The sequence below is a fragment of the Anguilla rostrata genome, chromosome 4, assembly GCF_018555375.3.
Source record: "Anguilla rostrata isolate EN2019 chromosome 4, ASM1855537v3, whole genome shotgun sequence".
In the NCBI taxonomy this organism is placed as follows: domain Eukaryota; kingdom Metazoa; phylum Chordata; class Actinopteri; order Anguilliformes; family Anguillidae; genus Anguilla; species Anguilla rostrata.
In genome coordinates, this window is record NC_057936.1 from 65,019,805 (window position 1) to 65,037,302 (window position 17,498).

The following is a 17,498-nucleotide window of genomic DNA, read 5'->3' on the forward strand; positions in this document are numbered from 1 at the left end:
GTCGGCCCTGCAGCGGGGGGGGGCAACGAGTCATCTGGATGGAACTCCTGAACGTGCTGCCTGAGCTCGGACGATTTTATCACTTATGTCAGGACCGGGAAGGTCGGGCATGAAGAAGCTAAACGGGCAAAGGCACGGGTTTCTCCCCTGGCAGGTACCCCTGTGGGCCGGGTGCCTTACAGGGCACAGAAGGCCTATAGCCGGCTGCCCAAAACCCTGTTCCTGGAGATCTGCCGTCCTGCACGCTTTCCATTTCAAACCTAGTTTGGCACAACCTGATTCTAATAAATAGACGCTCAATGAGATACCTAGCTGTTGAGTGAGGTGTGCTGTGTTAGGGTTGGAGTGAAACCTCAGGACGGTAACTCTAGTGACAGGATCTGGGGCAGAACCCTAGGACGGAACTCATCGCTAGTATTGTGCTATTACACGATTCCTATGTGATGAGGGTGGTGTTAGGGCGAGTGAAACTCAGCAGATCTCTAGCGTGATGAGGTGGCTGTGTTAGGTTGGTGAAAACCGCAGGGTAACTCAGGAACAGGATCTGGGCGCCTGACACAAACACAATCAAGTATAGACTATTACCATCAGCGATGGGGTGGGGGGTGTGCATGGGTTCCGGTGCTGAAAAATGAACAGGCGTGCAATGAGAAGCCGTATTAATGCGGGGGCGGGGACGGGGCGTGGACGTTTTAAGCGAACGATGGGACACAACAAAACGTACCAGGGACCGCTTTTCATTTTTCACAGGGGGAAGAACAAAAAAGCGGAGCGGCCGGGCCCTCTGGACGGGACGGGGCCGAGCCGAGTCCAGGCCAGGCGCCGCGCTCGAAAACAAGCCCCTGTGCAAACAAAGAGAGTCCGCCCCGCGCCCCCAGCCCCCACTCCCCGCACCCGCCCCCACCCCCCGCCCGCCGGTGTGCCGCCGAGCGTTCCTTTAAAAAGCTGTTTTTATGTGCCATTCATGCAACAGTTCACCGGGTTCGGGGGGGTAGGGTTGGGGGGGGGTGGTTATATGCGCTCCGCACGCCCTGGCAAATCAGCGGGGGGTGGGGTGGGGGGGGGGGCTCCGTCGAACCAGCTATCACGCTCAAACGGGACGGGGCGAGGCGGGAGGGTTTGAGAACGAGACGCGGATCTCGCATTCCTCCGACCCCCCCGGCCCCCCCCCCGGCCCCCCCACCGCCGGCGGTTCGCCCCTGATAAGGCTGCCGGGGAACGCCACACACACAGTGCCCACGCGGGCTGGCACACTGACGCTCAGGTGAGCCCTAAAGAGGGCACAGACAAGCAAGCCCTGCTGTCCGCAACGACCCCGTGACCTCTGGTGATGCCGTGTTGCCATGGTGATACACCCCTGGCAAAAGTTTTGACTGCTATCCCTTAGACAGCAGGGGCCTTTTTCTCATGTACACATATATTACACTACACAACATTATTTATTCATTTAGCAGACACACTTATCCATAGTGACAAACGGTAGTAGAGAACATCAGTTTTACTCTCAGGACTACAAAGATGCAAAGGAGGCACAGAAATACACGTGTCAACCTGAATCCTGGTTTTTAACTTTTTTAAAAATTATTTTTACAGGGTAATTGTATTTTCACAATTCCAGGGAAAGAAAATCTATTTAACGAGTGTAAGTATGAACAACAAAAATGTATCTTGCGAGAGTAAGAATGAAAGTGAAAGCGTCTGAATTCACTGCGCCGGTCAGACGCGCGTCCCCAAGAACTGCAGAGTCACCACCGCCGACCGACGGCTTCCTCTAGCGGCAGCAGCGTCTGTTTCAATCCCCGAGGATCCTAAACGCGTTTCGCCCCCGCGCTCTGGAGGGCTCAACAGCGACACAGCCGCAACGCTTCTGTTGCCGAGCGATTTAGTCGCCGTGGCGAGGAGAGGAGGAGGGATGTCGTCTGTCGCCAGCTTCACCGCGCCGAGTGGCAACTGGCCGACGAATCATAAAGCGGCCCGCCTCCTCTTTCTCCCGACCAATCAGACTGCACACGCCGTATAAAACGCAGCCTATAGCACATACAACAGGGCTTTTAGAGGTGAATACATTTAGACAGGTAGGCTGCAATAGCCAAGAACCCCTACCCCCCCCCACCACCATATCCCCCACCCCCCAACACACACACACACACGCTCCGTCTGCCGCCAGTGTTTTCCACAGGACACAATAAGCCGGTGTTCTTCCGAGCGTGAAACTCAACCACTTTTCAATCACCCACAGGCAATGCCTTACCTGCCTGCAAGGTGTTATGGAACAAGGGCGTGGCATTGGGGAGCTGATGCCCATTGGTGATTGGGCCTTTTTTGGGGGGGGGAGGGGGGTGGAGGAGCACTTGAAATTACCACTGGAAAAATAAACACTTTTTTTTTTAATTTAAGCACTAAATTTGATAAGAAAAATGTCAACAAAAAAAAAAACAGAAACGTTCAGAGCAGCGACGGTTTGCTGGAGGGAGCACAGGCCCAATCCGGCGAGGGATGAACACCCAGAGCAGGGGCACGCCTTACACCCCAGCGCGGCCACGCCCTTTCCGCAAGGCCCTCCCACGCCGATGATGCGTTTCCTCTTCCTCTGTGGCAGCAGCATGGCATGGTTCCCCCACCCCCTACTCGGACGGCGTTCCAAGCTCGCACATCGCCGTGTTTATGCACTTGCACGTCGCCCTGTTTATTTGCGTAGCAGCCAGCCCGCATCCACGCGCACTCAGCGCAGCTCACAGCTTCTCTGCGCGCCACACATTTACACAGCTGGATATCTGCTGGAGCCGTGCAGGTCAAGTACCTTGCTCAGGGGTACGATAGCAGTGCCTCCACCCTGGGATTTGAACCTGCAACTCCAGACTCCTTCGCCACTTCGCCGCGCAGCTGCTCTATGCATTTCTGAACCTACATTTTACTGCTGAACCAAACTGGTCTGTGCTGCCAATGATTACAAATTAGAGATGTCATAAATTAATCAGGCTAAACACCCCACAACATAAACCACTCAAATCGTGCTGTGTAAACAAATATATTACCAAAGATTTATAGGTACATAAAAATATATGTATATATTATATGAATATTTTAATACGATAGTATATTTCAATTACAATCTTTTTTTTCCCCACACACTATGAGCAGCAGGCCCATTTTATTATCACATAAATATGCTCCAATTAAATCCCACCCAGGTTTAAGCCACGGTTCACTGAGATAAAACATGGAATTAAAAAATTAATGTTTACATATTAAAGTTATTTCTCTTTTAGTGTTTGGTGGGTTTACCGTAAATTGTGAAGGTATTGGACAGTCTTGTTGAGAAAAGCTCAAATAATATCATCATGAAATTATGACACAAACAATTGAATATTACTATGCAGCAGTATTAATTACTACATGTAATCCCAAGCAGTCAGGGTGCAAATTAAAGACTGGTTATATTTATAACCACAGAAAAGCACGAAAAAAAAAAAACCCTGGACAGCAAGAAGAAAACAGAGAGAAACTCTGGCAGAGAAAGTTAAATGGTTCATTCTGAGAGGAGAAGAATCGACGCGAGTAGAGGAGCTGCCGCCGCCGCTGCCGCTCCCCCTGCTGGCAGACGGGGGTAATCACAGGGTAACGGTGCAGGATATGAGCAGTAACTGCACATGCCCACACAAATCCTATTTGCTTTTCCTGAAGGAGGTCTTTGGCTCCCGTGGAGACTGAGACAGGAAGGGCCGACCGCGCCGATGGCCGGGGAAAAGGCGGCTGGTCTTCGGGGAGCGAGAAGAAACGATAGTTTACAGCGCTGAAGGAGGAGAGTAAACAAAGGCCCTCGGGGCGCTCCAGGACCAGAACACCGACAGCAGGGAAGAGGGGGGAGAGAGGGGGAGAGGAGGAGGAGCAGAAAGCTGGGGTCCGTCTGTCCATCCGTCTGTCTGTCTGTCTGTCCATCCAGCCGGCCGTTCGTCGATATACGTGTCTGTCGATTGGTCAGTCTGACTGTGTCCATCTGTCCATCCATCCCTCAGTCCACCCGTCTGTCTGTCGATGTGTGCGTCTGTCAATTGGTCGGTCTGACTGTGTGTCCATCTGTCCATCAGTCTGTCTTTCTGTCCGTCTGTCTGTCTGTATGTCGTTATATGAAAAAAGCCAAAGGGAATTGGCTCCTGTAATTAAACGGGGATGATTGAGAGGGGATGGAAAGAGGAGGAAAAAGAGAGGGAAAGAGGGAGCAGTGGAACTCGTTGGTGGAGGGAGAGCCCCGGACCTCCGGGTTTGGAGCTAATACCCCCATGAGACGCGGTGTGACCCCCGGTCAGGTCGCCTGGCTCATGGGGGGGGCGGCCTCTCGTTCACTGCAGCTGTAACAACAGTGAGCCGCGAAGGGGGCGGCTCCAGAGAGTTTCCTATCATGGGTGGCGAGGAGGAGGAGGAGGAGGAGGAGGAGGAGATGCCTTCGTCCTGCGGCGCACCCTGAGTCCCCTCCACGGTTCGCTTACGCTCCGGAACGCCAGTCATCCCTTCGGCTCCCGGCGACTCCCCGGCTGACGGTACCCCCGACCCCCCCATCCCACAGGCCAGCAGGCCCCATGCAGCCCCGCTACTCTGGAACACATCGCACTGGGCGTCGCAGCGCTAACACGCTAACGTGCTTCTGCAGCCCCCCCCCCAGCTCCGCTCCAGCCAAGGGCTGTTAGAACATTCTGGAATTTCAGTGCTGTTTTTCTGAGGGGCGGGGGGCGGCGGGGGGGGCAGGTGTAATTTAGAGAAACGCACGGGAGGGCCTCTTGTTTCGGGCCTGTCAGCGGTACGCCTGACCTTCCATCACGGGTGTCCCGTAATGACCGGGCCCCGCCTGTGGGGTCGGGCGACTCAAACGCCGACGGGACGTCCCGCTACGTTCATAAATAACCCGCTCCCCGAATTAAACTTCAGAATAAAAGCGCAGCTCTCTGGAACGATGAGAGTGTGAGTGTGAGTGTGTGTGTGTGTGTGTGTGTGTGTGTGTGTGTGTGCGTGTGAGTGTGAGTGTGTGTGCGTGTGTGTGAGTGTGTGTGTGTGTGCGTGTGAGTGTGAGTGTGTGTGTGCGTTTGAGTGTGTGTGTGTGTGAGAGAGTGTGTGTGTGTGTGTGAGTGTGTGTGTGGTGTGTGTGGTGTGAGTGTGGTGGGGTGTGGTGTGTGTGTGCGTGTGTGTGTGTGTGTGTGTGTGTGTATGAGTGTGTGTGTGTGTGTGCGTGTGTGTGTGGTGTATATGAATGAGTGTGTGTGTGTGAGTGTGTGTGTGTGTGTGTGTGTGTGTGTGAGTGTGTGTGTGTGTGTGAGAGAGAGAGAGAGAGAGAGACACTTGCCATCGATCGAGGTAAAACCACAAATTCCAAGCCTCCTTAATCAAAATGTCAGACTATATGGTAAGCACTATATTATATTTGCTTCATAAAAGTAAGAGCGAAAGTGAAATAAATTCCCTGTGATCAAGGTGTTTTTCATTCCTGTCTGTTTTGGGCAGTAACCACACCCCACCCATACCAGCAGTGCCCAACATCACGGAGCGAACACACCCATCCCATCATCAGCTGTGCAATCTAGAGGGGGTGCGGCTGGCCCCCACCTGGGTCGGGGGTGAAGGGGGGGGGGGGGGGGGCATATTGGGAAGGTATGTTCAGGCCTATCCCCACCTGGGAAAGCCTAATCTAGCCCTATATCACACACACACACACACACACACATTTTCCTTCTAGAAGGTGCAAATACTGTAGAATGGGGAAAAAAGAATCTGCTGTCTAGACACCCAATTTAAACATCACAAACGCCAGCTCAATCTCGATTAAATAATACAGAGGCCAGAGTCAAGGCTTTTTTTTTTTTCTTTTTAATTTAAATCTGACTTTTTTAGAATCGGAAGGCGGTGCCAGGAATCGCAGAACTATTTTTTATCCGTTACGCCAGAGATGTAAATGAGGCCAGGCTGTTTAGTCTCGCCTCCAGCCGTGCGACAGACCAGGGCTGCGGGAGCACAATCGCGCAGTGTAGCACTTCCTGTCTCGCGTTCACACAGAGAGGCACCAAAAAAAAAACTACAAAAAAAAAAACTACAAAAAAAAACTACAAAAAAAAACGGACATTTAACAGCATTTAGAGGAACAGCACAGCCTGCTAGCTTCGCAAAAAAAAAAATTTTTTTTTTTGGAACACTTAACTTCTTTGGCATTTATTAGTGTTTTCATTGCTTTACTTCACATCACATCATGTCACTACACAATCGCAACAAAAAAATGAATAATAATCAAAGTAGACATTCCTCAAATCAACCTGGCATATTAATTAAAAAAGTAAGCCTGAAGCATTTTTTCGGTTCCGTATCTCATACCCATACTTTCAGGACGGCTGAAATGTTATTATAAGAATAAAGCTATGCTAAACTGAATGCATTATGTTGTCTTCACAGCACACATTTAAGCGCTATAAGCTGCACTTCGGGAATGTGGGGCATGTTACATAGTCTGACCAGCAGGGGGCACTGTTCCCAATGCAGCAGCAAAGCGAGTGGCCGTTGGGCAGACAGCAGGGGTCCCCATTCTGGGTGGCTATGGGGGCCTTTGCTTCCACAGCTGGACCTCAAACTGGCCCCATCCGCAAAGCTCTCTCATCACATCTCCCCCCCAACCGAACATTTAAAAAAAAAAAAAAAAAAAGTAATGTCCCACACTAAGACACGAACCCCGGGGGTTACCGTAGATACAAATTAAGCAAAGATGTCGGGAGACGCTCAGGAAAGAGCAGCGTCAAAGCAGCTACTTATTTAATCCACTCGGAGCTTCGAATCCCATCCCGGGCCAGAATCCGTCTTCGGGAACGAATATGGACAGATCCTCTGTTTTATCGTTATTATTTCTGGCAGCGAAAGGCACACGTACTTCTGTACGGTGGTGACCAAAGGTCTCTACCCAGATGGTATTAGCAGCACAACAGACGCTACTTCAAACACGTCTTTCATGCTCGTACGGGGGGGGTGGGGGTTGGGGGGGGGGTGGTGGATGTGCGCTGGGTGGGGTGGTGGGACAGGAGCCAGAAGCCCCGGCTTTCCCTGCCCCTCAGCCCAACCCCACACGTGTTTAATCCTCCTCGCTAAGACATCTCAATCCCCCCTCCCTTTCCCCCCTCGTGATTCATGACATACAATACATCAGGGCCCGCCCAGGCAGCGCTGGCCAGAAGCCCCCACTGCGCGGTTTTATGGTTCATACGGCCAGTAAAACACTCTGCTAAGGAGCACCTCTGTCAGAGACCAGCCACACCACCTCCCCAGCATCCCCAGCACCTGCCCCTAGTGGCCATCCGCAGTCACTGCGCCGGTCACACAGTAAACCAGTCGCACAGCGGCCTCTCACAGCTGCTCACCGAAACCAGGAGAAAAGCTGTGTAAATTCTGAACTAAAACAAGGAAACAACATCATTATTATTATTATTATTATTATTATTATTATTATTATTATTATTATTATGCTGCCATTTTAAATAAAGTAATAATTGCGGCTCTTTAACTCTTTAAATTCTCCCCGGCTCATGGTGCTGTGTTTCTGTCCCACGCTCGTTACATCTCTGGCTGTAGTGACACGGCTGTGGGCTGAAGGCCATTAGTCAGGGCGGCCGTCGTGACGGGGATCACTGCCTTTCTAACGCCGAAAAGCCCACGTCCACTGTGAAGCATTCTTAACTTAACCACTTAACCCCCCCACCCCCAAAAAAACCCCTTCAGCCCAGCTCTGTGGGGCCCGAGGGCCTTCACAGTAAAACCCCTTCAGCCCAGCTCTGTGGGGCCGAGGGCCTTCACAGTAAAACCCCTTCAGCCCAGCTCTGTGGGGCCGAGGGCCTCACGTGGCCCTTCACAGCTGCAAGACAACCCCTTCAGCCCAGCTCTGTGGGGCCCGAGGGCCTTCACAGTAAAACCCCTTCAGCCCAGCTCTGTGGGGCCCGATGGCCTTCACAGTAAAACCCCTTCAGCCCAGCTCTGTGGGGCCCGAGCCTCAAGTAAACCTCAGCAGCTCTGGGGCCGAGGCTTCACAGTAAAACCTCAGCCCAGCCTTGGGCCGATGGCCTCACAGTAAACCCTTCAGCCCAGCTCTGTGGGGCCAGGCTCAGTAACCTCGTGGGCCGTGCTCACAGTAAAACCCCTTCAGCCCAGCTCTGTGGGGCCAGGCCTTCACAGTAAACCCCTTCAGCCAGCTCTGTGGGGCCCGAGGGCCTTCACAGTAAACCCCTTCAGCCCAGCTCTGTGGGGCCCGAGGGCCTTCACAGTAAAACCCCTTCAGCCCAGCTCTGTGGGGCCCGAGGGCCTTCACAGTAAAACCCCTTCAGCCCAGCTCTGTGGGGCCCGAGGGCCTTCACAGTAAAACCCCTTCAGCCCAGCTCTGTGCCGAGGGCCTCCAGTAAAGCCTCAGCAGTCTGTGGGGCCGAGGGGGGAGTGGGGGCGGGGGGGCAGGGGGGCAGGGGGCTTTCGCAGGGAATGCAGAGCACAAGCTTCAAAGTGAGCATTTTCCTGGTGGGATAAAGAGAGTGGAGAGGAGAGAAGTTTTGTCGCTGGGTAATGTATGTTCAGAGGAGTGTGTAGATGGAGGAGAGACAGAGAGTGTGTGTGTGTGTGTGTGTGTGTGTGTGGTGTTGGAGAGAGAGAGTGTGTGTGTGTGTGTGTGTTTGTGTGTGAGAGACAGAAGAGAGGGTGTCTGTGTGTGTGTGTGTGTGTGTGTGTAGGTGAGAGAGTGTGTGGTGTGGGTGTGTGTGTGTGTGCTGCACTTCAGAAGCCCTTTTAAACTGCATTCCTGCATGTATTCAAAGAAACCGCACAGCAGAAATGAAAGTGAAGGCTTATTAAAAACAAAACCTCCAAAAAAAAAAAGCCCACGCACACACACACACACACACACACACACCACACACACACACACACACAACACACACACACACCCACACACACACACACACACACACACACACACACACACACACACACACACACACACACACACACACACACACACACACACACACACACACACACACAACATTCATATGGGAACATAAAGGCACACTATGATGGGAAAAGGCCACTCAGCCTGTCTACGCTCACCCTCAGTCTAGAGCGGATCCTGTGCCCCCTCCACCCCCCCCCCACCACGAGGGACTGTGCTTCTGATATGAGACCTTCCTCACACAGCCCCCCCCCCCGAGTCTCCTGGCGTAGCCCGTAGAGCGCTATCCACACGCTCGTTACGAGCCGCGACGTCGGCGGTTCGAGTCCCGACCGCGCAATGTCCCTCCCTCTCTCTCTTCCCCTGTCCTTCCTGTCTCTCTACACTGTCCTGTCCGATGAAGCTGGAAAAAAAGCACAAAAAATATATTAAAAAAAACAAACACATTTCACCCATTGTGTACGTAAGCAGTATGCGCAAAACACAGTCAACATTTAACACGCTACACAGCGACGCTAACACTATTTTACATGCCATCTGTTCCAATTATTATTATTATTATTATTATTATTACTATTACACACAGGCAACTGTGATGCCTTTATGAAAAGGTGGCCATGTGTGTGAGAAACAGTCACTGTTAATTCCCATTGGCCAATCGTAAGCCAGGCCACAACACAGACTGCAGAGCAGGAACATTTACTCCTGATTTATGATATCAATAAGGTCTAATAGTTCTGTCAGGTTTTTTTTCTTTTTTCCTTTAAAGCAGTCGCTTGTTGGGATATTAAAACCAGACGCTGTCACTAAATGTGAAATTCCACGGCTTAAAGACAGGAAGCTTCGCTGGAGCGCAGGTCCGCTCGGGACGCGATGGGGGATTTATCTCAGCACCCTTCTGGCCCGACACCAGAGGCCAGAGCGAAGATGAAATAGCGCTGTTTTCATTTTCCTTTCTTTCCCGAGCGGGATCGGTTGTCTGGGAGAGGGCCGAACAGACCACACATACGACGCGAGCCTCCGGCTGCAGCCGCGTCCTGCAGAAGCGCACACGTACCGCACACGTACCGCACCTACGACCGCCACACGCACGTACCGCCACATACCGCACACTACCGCTCCAGACGTACGCCCCGCGCACACGTAGCACCGACGACGTACCGCACGTCGCACGTACCGCGCCTACGACGTACCGCCACGTGACCGTCCGACACTCGAACAAGCCGCTCTGTCGCTCTTTCTGTCCGCTAACATTTCAAATTGGTTTCATTCTTTACACGCACCTGTTTTATTATATTTATTAAATAACTGTTATCAGGTGTCACAAGGCGGGGTCAGAGGACAGGAGGACACGCACGCACGCACGCACGCACGCACGCACGCACGCACGCACGCACGCACGCACGCACGCACTGGGCCAGATGTAAATATTAAACAGATGGAGAGCAGCCTCCCGCTGGATGCAGACCGAGCGCAAAGCCGGAGTCACAGGAGGACAGCTAAGGAAGGACTGGCGCACCTGGGCGCGGCGTTGAAAAGGAGAGTTCCGTCTGAAACCCCCCCCCACACCCCCCCGGGTCTGTGTGTTTCAGCGAGGAGGGGGGGAGGAGAGGGGGGAGGGCGGGGCACCATGATCAACAGCATCAATTAAGAATCCCGACGGACCTGTCAACAGCCCAGCCAAAAAAACTCAGGGCTGAGGAGACATCTGACACCTTCAGCCTGCCCTTCTCAAACAGGGGGGGTGAATGGGGAAAGAAATATAGAAAAAATCCAGGAAAAGTGGAGAGGAGAGGAGGGGAGGGGAGGGGAGGGGGGGGGGAAGGTACAGGTTTAGAAACAAGCAGTGCTCAGTGCTCGGCAGACGGTGTGCGCCCACACTGGCCCCTCTGTGCTCCCCGTCCAGCCAAACCTGGCGCTCCGTCCAGAAAAGAGTCAATAACAGGAAGTCGATCATAACTGGCCTGGTTTCCGCTCGGCACGGCGCCCTCTGCAGCCCCGGGGGCCGCCCCACGCCTGCGCGGGACGGGCCCGAGCAGCCGGGCCGGGGCGCCCATCGAGGACCCGCCGAGCCGCGGTCCCATTTCCGCCTGCTTTTTAACGGCTTTTCGGGTTTATTTTATTTTATTTTAAAAAATGGAACGATTTATATTGCTACCCAATAAAGCCCTTGGTGCGATCGGAGCTGCCAAAGTAAGCAATATCTCACACACTCGGGCAGGTTTGTGTGTATTCGCACGAGGGTAGTTAATCTATACAGGACTTATATGTTAAAACACCTGAGTCGACACAAGGAAGTAGACCCCCCAGTGGGATTCGTAGGTTCCAATTTTATTTATTTTTTAAACTTTTTAACTTCACCCTTGCAAGACTACATAAGGGAATAACACTGATGTCTATGAAACATCACTACTGTGTCCATCAGTCCAGCCAGGGTCCCGGACTGTTTTGGCAGTGCACTTGTTCCCCTCCTGCAGCGGCTCCCTCCGTGAGTCATAAACGCACCCCACCCAAATCCCAGAGCCCCCCCCCCCCCCCTCCCCGCCCCAGCCCCAGCCCTGGTGTGTGACTGTCCACTGCGGTCAGGCCAGGAATAGAGACAGACCTGCGTCACTCTGCTCAGTGAGAGGGAAAAAAACCCTGGGGATCTTCCACAGAGTCACCACCACACACACACACACACACCTGTCCAGCTGTGTACCGTGTGCTGTCCGTGTGCAGAGGTTCACCGAGGAGTGTTAGGTGTGCAGGTGCGCTGGGCAGGTGTGTTAGGCTGAGATGGACTTCTGAGCACACAGAATATTTTCTTTATATTTTTTTGCTCTGGTGAGTCAGCACCACCATCCAGTAAAGGTCACAGGGGGGAGGGTGGATGAAATGCTTAAATTGTGTCCTCCACCAGGGGGCGATGTGCAGTTTCTGAGAGGGCCAAGCGGCCCAACACTCAGAAGGTCACAGAAAGCCATGAGGAAGAGATGGACACACAGCAGTTTTAGAGAGGAGCTGAGACACACAGACAGCCGAAATGGAACATGAGAGGAATCGCCCTGTCACACTCAATATCGTGGTGCGAGAGCGAGCGAACACGGGTGTGTGTATGTGTGTGTGTGTGTGTGTGTGGGGGGTACATTTCTAGACTTTCTAAGGTTTCATCCTGGAAAAATGAACCTTTTTTAAGCACAGGCAAAAAATTAAAAAGTAGTTACCATTAAGTATAAGGACGTCTGGCTTTCTGAAGAATGGACTCACGGGTATGAGCAAGAATTGAAACTATTATTTTGTCTGTACAGTGAGTGAACATTTTTTGCACACACACACACACACACACGCACACGCACACGCACACATATAAATAGATCAAGATACTTTAAGTTGTTATTAGAACACAGCTGAATACAGCAGACCACACGTGACTCAAACCTCACACGCGCGTGTGCGGATTTCCACACGGTGCCCGATGCGCCAGAGCGCGCCGAGAGAGAGGACGACCGCCGCCGCTACCCGGCCAAAACCATCGCGGGGCTCAACCCTCCGTTTCGGGCGCTCCCGGCCTCGTTAGCCGGACCCTGGCGACGCCGCCGAGCCAAGAGAAACAAACACAATCAGCAGCAACAAAAAACGTGAATTATTCCCCCCAAATCATTCTGAGACGTGTAAGACGGCTGTGATTCTCAGAGAGAGAGAGAGAGGGAGGGAGGAGAGAGAGAGAGAGGAGAGACGAGAGAGAGAGAGAGGGGGAGAGGGAGGGAGGGAGAGAGAGAGAGAGAGAGAGAGAGAGAGAGAGAGGGAGAGGGAGGGAGAGACACGCGGACGCCCTGCTTGCTTGCTTGGGCGTTTGATTTAAGGACGATTATAAACAGAGCCGCACATCACCAAATACCGTACGCGTGGCGGAGAACTCTGACTTTGAGCAGACGGTGCCTCTGGCCTGCGATCGCTGCAGCGCCTGGGGGGGGGGCTGGTGTCTCAGCGTGCCCCCGCTCCCCGATCAGGGTCAGGAGTTTCCACTCGGGTCACAGACCTCAGCGGCAAAACAGCCTCCGGCCCCGGAATTCACGCGCGACGGCAAAGCGCCACCTGCTGGCGGGGAGGCAGAACTGCCGCCCGTCTGGCTTCACGGCGAGCTCTTCCCCGTCCCGCTTGGCCGCTCCCTAACATGCTGGATACCGGCTTTCAGTGTAAACAAAAAGGATTCGGACTGCATGACTCAGCACCAAGCGATTATATTCATATTTAATAATATGAAATATTAAAGTTATTATCATGAACTTACATCTAGTGAAAGCACCTCCAAACATGTGGGAGGGGAAAAAAGTCTCTTCTCTTTTTTTATTTATATCTTTTTTCTTTCAGCCTATTTACAAACATCCCCAACACCCTCATACACACACACACACACACACACACTCGCTTCCTCATACACACACACACCACATACAACACTCACTCCCTCCTACACACACACACACCCCCCATCACTACAACACGCATGCATACTCACTCTCACTCACACACACACACACACACAGACACACACACACCCCCCCCCACACACACACACACACAGACACACACACACACCCTCACACACACACACACACACACACTCCCTCACACACACACACACACACACAGTCCAGTCCCACAGCTCTGCAGTGTCGGAGTTGGCGGGTTGGCGGATGGGGGGGGGGGTGGGATATGTTGGGAGAGGGAGCAGGGAGGGGTCCCAGAGGGCGGGTTAGCTGGCAGGACAGCCCGTGTTTCTTCGCCAGTTTCCCTGGTTACCGCCCTTGTTTTGGGCTGGGAAAACGGAGAGGGGCCTGTGTGTAAGGGAGCGGCCCGTGCCGAGCAGGTAGAGGGGCCGGCCGTCTGAGTGACACAGATGATTTCCCATGACTCGGGGGGGCCGGGGGCTCCCCCAAAAACTGAGCTTAAAACTGCAGGAAACTCAGGCTCTGCACCAATCTTACACAACTCCCAGGTTTGAATAACCATGAAATTGATCCTGCACATCCCCCACTCCCCCCCCCCCACCACCCCCCTGACCTCCAGCACAATTCCCCAAGAAATTCCGGTTTGCTTTGTCTAAATAACGAATCGCCCACACGCTTTCTGGCGAGGAACCTGAGACGGGCTGAAGATGTACTAGCCTATTTCACGGGCCTGCCTCGGCCCGGCTCCACGAATTCTGATGAGAAAGAAATCAGCGGAGCCGTCCTTCGGGTGCGCTCTCCAGCACCGGGGATCACAACGCCCCAGCGTTAAAATAATTAACTATTTAATCTCCACACTTACAGGTTCCGTCTACACCCGGGATCCCAAACTCGAACCCAGGAGGGCCGCTGTGTTCTGCTGGTTGTTCACGGGTTCCTGCACTTATAAGTGCTTAATTTAAGCCGCTGACTGACCAAAGAGTCAATCACAGTCCCCCGTTTCCAAGGTCTGAATGTGCTTCTGACTGAAAGGAGAGCACAAAAAAAATCCAGCAGAGACCGCAGCCCTACAGGACTGGAGACTGAGACACCCGAGTCCACACAATGCCACACAATCAAACAATCAAACTGAATCTTCACGGACATGGCGGACCAGTCAAACTGCTCGAGGGATCACACTTCCCAGAGCACTTTTCAGGTCTCTTAGCAACAAAAGGTGAGCAACAACAGAAGTGGCCTCCGCGAATCAGCAGGCGGAGTAGGAGAGGTCATGTGATCACCCCTCTGCCTGTACGTCATCCTGCTTATTGGTATGTAGCCCCACTGTATGCTGACAGAGCGAAAAACTACAATTCCCTCCATCCATCCACCATTTAACCTGCTTGTTCCTGGTCAGGGTCATGGGGAGCTGCAGCCTATCCGAGCTAGAGAGGCTGAGAGAGGCAAGAAAAGACCCTGGACAGCTAACCAATCCATCGCAGGGCACACACGCCATCCACTCACACACTCGAGCTGGGTTGAATGGCCAGTTCTCCTCATCACTTTTCTCACGTTCTTATGTTCTCATGATTTCCAAACTGCAGGCTAATTCATGTCTCTGCACACATACCCCTTAGGTTACGTGTGTTATGTTGGACTCGTTCGTACAACTAATCCAGAAACAGGCAGAGTACTGAGAGTAGCAGCTATTGAAGAGCCTGATTCTTTGTATTTAATCAAAGCACGCTGCCACAGAACAGGCTTGCAAGGTCCCCTGTGTGGGACATCTGAGCACAATAAACATCCTCATGTCTTGGGAAATATAAGGTCTGCTTCACCCACTTAAGATTCATCGAGGCCGACTGTCACAACACAATCTCTCATAGGGTCTGGCAACGCCCAGGTTTCTGAGCGTAAGAAAACCATGCGATTAATCACTCAGCCAAACCTGCTTTCCCAAGGGGCACGTCCAGCGCCAACATGGCAATGCCACCCCTTGCCACCGAGGCAAAGCGGTCAGGAGACTCCTTGGTGACATGGCTTAACCAGGGACCAATAGGTGGGCACTTTGCCTGGGACTGCCCTTAGCCTGAACTTTGACCTGTACGGGTTGTGAGTGACTTTGCCTGGGCCTGCCCCACGTAGCTCTGCAGTACACGGGGGACCCAAACTGGGGACCCACACTGGGGCCTATGCTGGCTGGGACCCACACAGGGGACCCCAAACTGGGGACCCACACTGGGGCCTATGCTGGCTGGGACCCACACAGGGGACCCCAAACTGGGGACCACACTGGGGCCTATGCTGGCTGGGACCACACAGGGGACCCCAAACTGGGGACCCACACTGGGGCCTATGCTGGCTGGGACCCACACAGGGGACCCCAAACTGGGGACCCACACTGGGGCCTATGCTGGCTGGGACCCACACAGGGGACCCCAAACTGGGGACCCACACTGGAGCCTATGCTGGCTGGGACCCACACAGGGGACCCCAAACTGGGGACCCACACTGGGGCCTATGCTGGCTGGGACCCACACAGGGGACCCCAAACTGGGGACCCACACAGGGGCCCACACTGCAGACCCACACTGGCTGGGACCCACACAGACTCCAGCCGGAACCAGGGCCCCTCTCAAACCACTCAGGCCCTCATTTCAGCCTTGTTTTATGAAACACAGCTGGTAACTCTCAACGCTAATCTACAGCCAAAGGAACTCACCAGATCAACTTAAACATAAAACCGTAATACAGCGCGCGGGGAATACACAGCTAACAACATGACATGGAAACATCCCGTAATTCATAACCAAACCCCGTCGGCCATGTAGGGTTGCATGTGTGGGTGTGTATGGGCGCACACATGTCCAATCCACTGTGTGTGTGCGTGTGTGTGTGTGTGTGTGTGTGTATGTGTGTGTGTGTGAGAGTGTGTGTGTGCGTGTGTGTGTGCTGCTCTGTGTGTAAATGTATGTAACAAAAAAAAAAAAAACACTACATCTCCAAGTGAGTGAGCCATACGCATATGTAAAATAGAAAGGGAAGGTGGAATTTGCCATGCAAAACCCTAGCGGCAGTGCGGGCCTGTGGGGATTCCTGAGTCTCCATATGAGTCATACTAATAAGAGCTGTCAGTCATTTACTGATCACACGTAATCAGAATGCTGTGTGTCCTTGGAACAAACATGCGACAGCACTTACACCAAGTGGTCCATAAAGCGCCACTCGCGTTTCTCAATCAGTGTGTAATCGGGCGTGTAACTCAATGCAATGTTGTCTTGCTTATTCGTTTTTTAGAGTCACGATCAAAACTAATTCACCAGAAAATAAAAAAAAAACATTCATCAAAATAACCAGCGACACGCGACACAGTTACAAACTGCACAGCTCAAGCGCACGCCCAGTTTTTGTCGCTGCTTCCCTGGCAAAGACTTGTTCAGCTACATTTACAGCTGCTGTGCTCACCTGGGGGCCCTGCTGGCAGCCAAGGGCGAGTGGACCTTACTATTAGCCTACAACTCAAATTGCGATTTCAGTTTTAATCACGTGGTCAGGTTTCCCGGACCAAAGGGCACCGAGGAAGTTTCTCCTCCCGCCTTGGCAAACACTCTGCCCAGTTTCAAAAATCTAAATGCAAATACCAGCAGGACAAAGAGTGGAGGAATCAACTGTGCAAGACTTATGTTGAGCAAAACACTGGACTGCGGTAAAGCATGGGGATTCCCAGGCTTGCACTGTGTAATTTGTAGACTTTATCGAAATAAATATTACCCTGCCAGAAGTCAGAAAGCACGTTACCAGTTAACCTCCTGCTAACGAGGAGGCATCTAATGCTAAGCATAGAAACATGCATAAAACAATGATCATATAGCACACAGGCTACTGAGGGTTTGGTTACAACCCCATTTATAGCTTTACTTTATGGGGCACTGAAGACAGATACAGTTACACCGCATAGCCTGTCATGGCCTTTGTCAGGTTTCTATGGTAATACGGTGAAGATTATATTACTTGATCTAAAGGCACTTCAGGTGGCTGCTGAGGACTGTGTGGTGTTTGTAATTTCCCCATATCAAGACCAAGGACACGTCCATAATCTAGTAAGGGTGGGCTTAGTAAGCTTGAGGCCTTTG

General features: G+C 52.5%; 1 protein-coding gene across 3 annotated transcripts in view; it reads right to left on the reverse strand.

Annotated features, from left to right (window-relative positions):
- Positions 1–17,498, reverse strand: part of gmds (GDP-mannose 4,6-dehydratase) — a 267,502-nt gene that overhangs the window by 248,817 nt on the left and 1,187 nt on the right. The gene's annotated exons all lie outside the window — the stretch shown is intronic.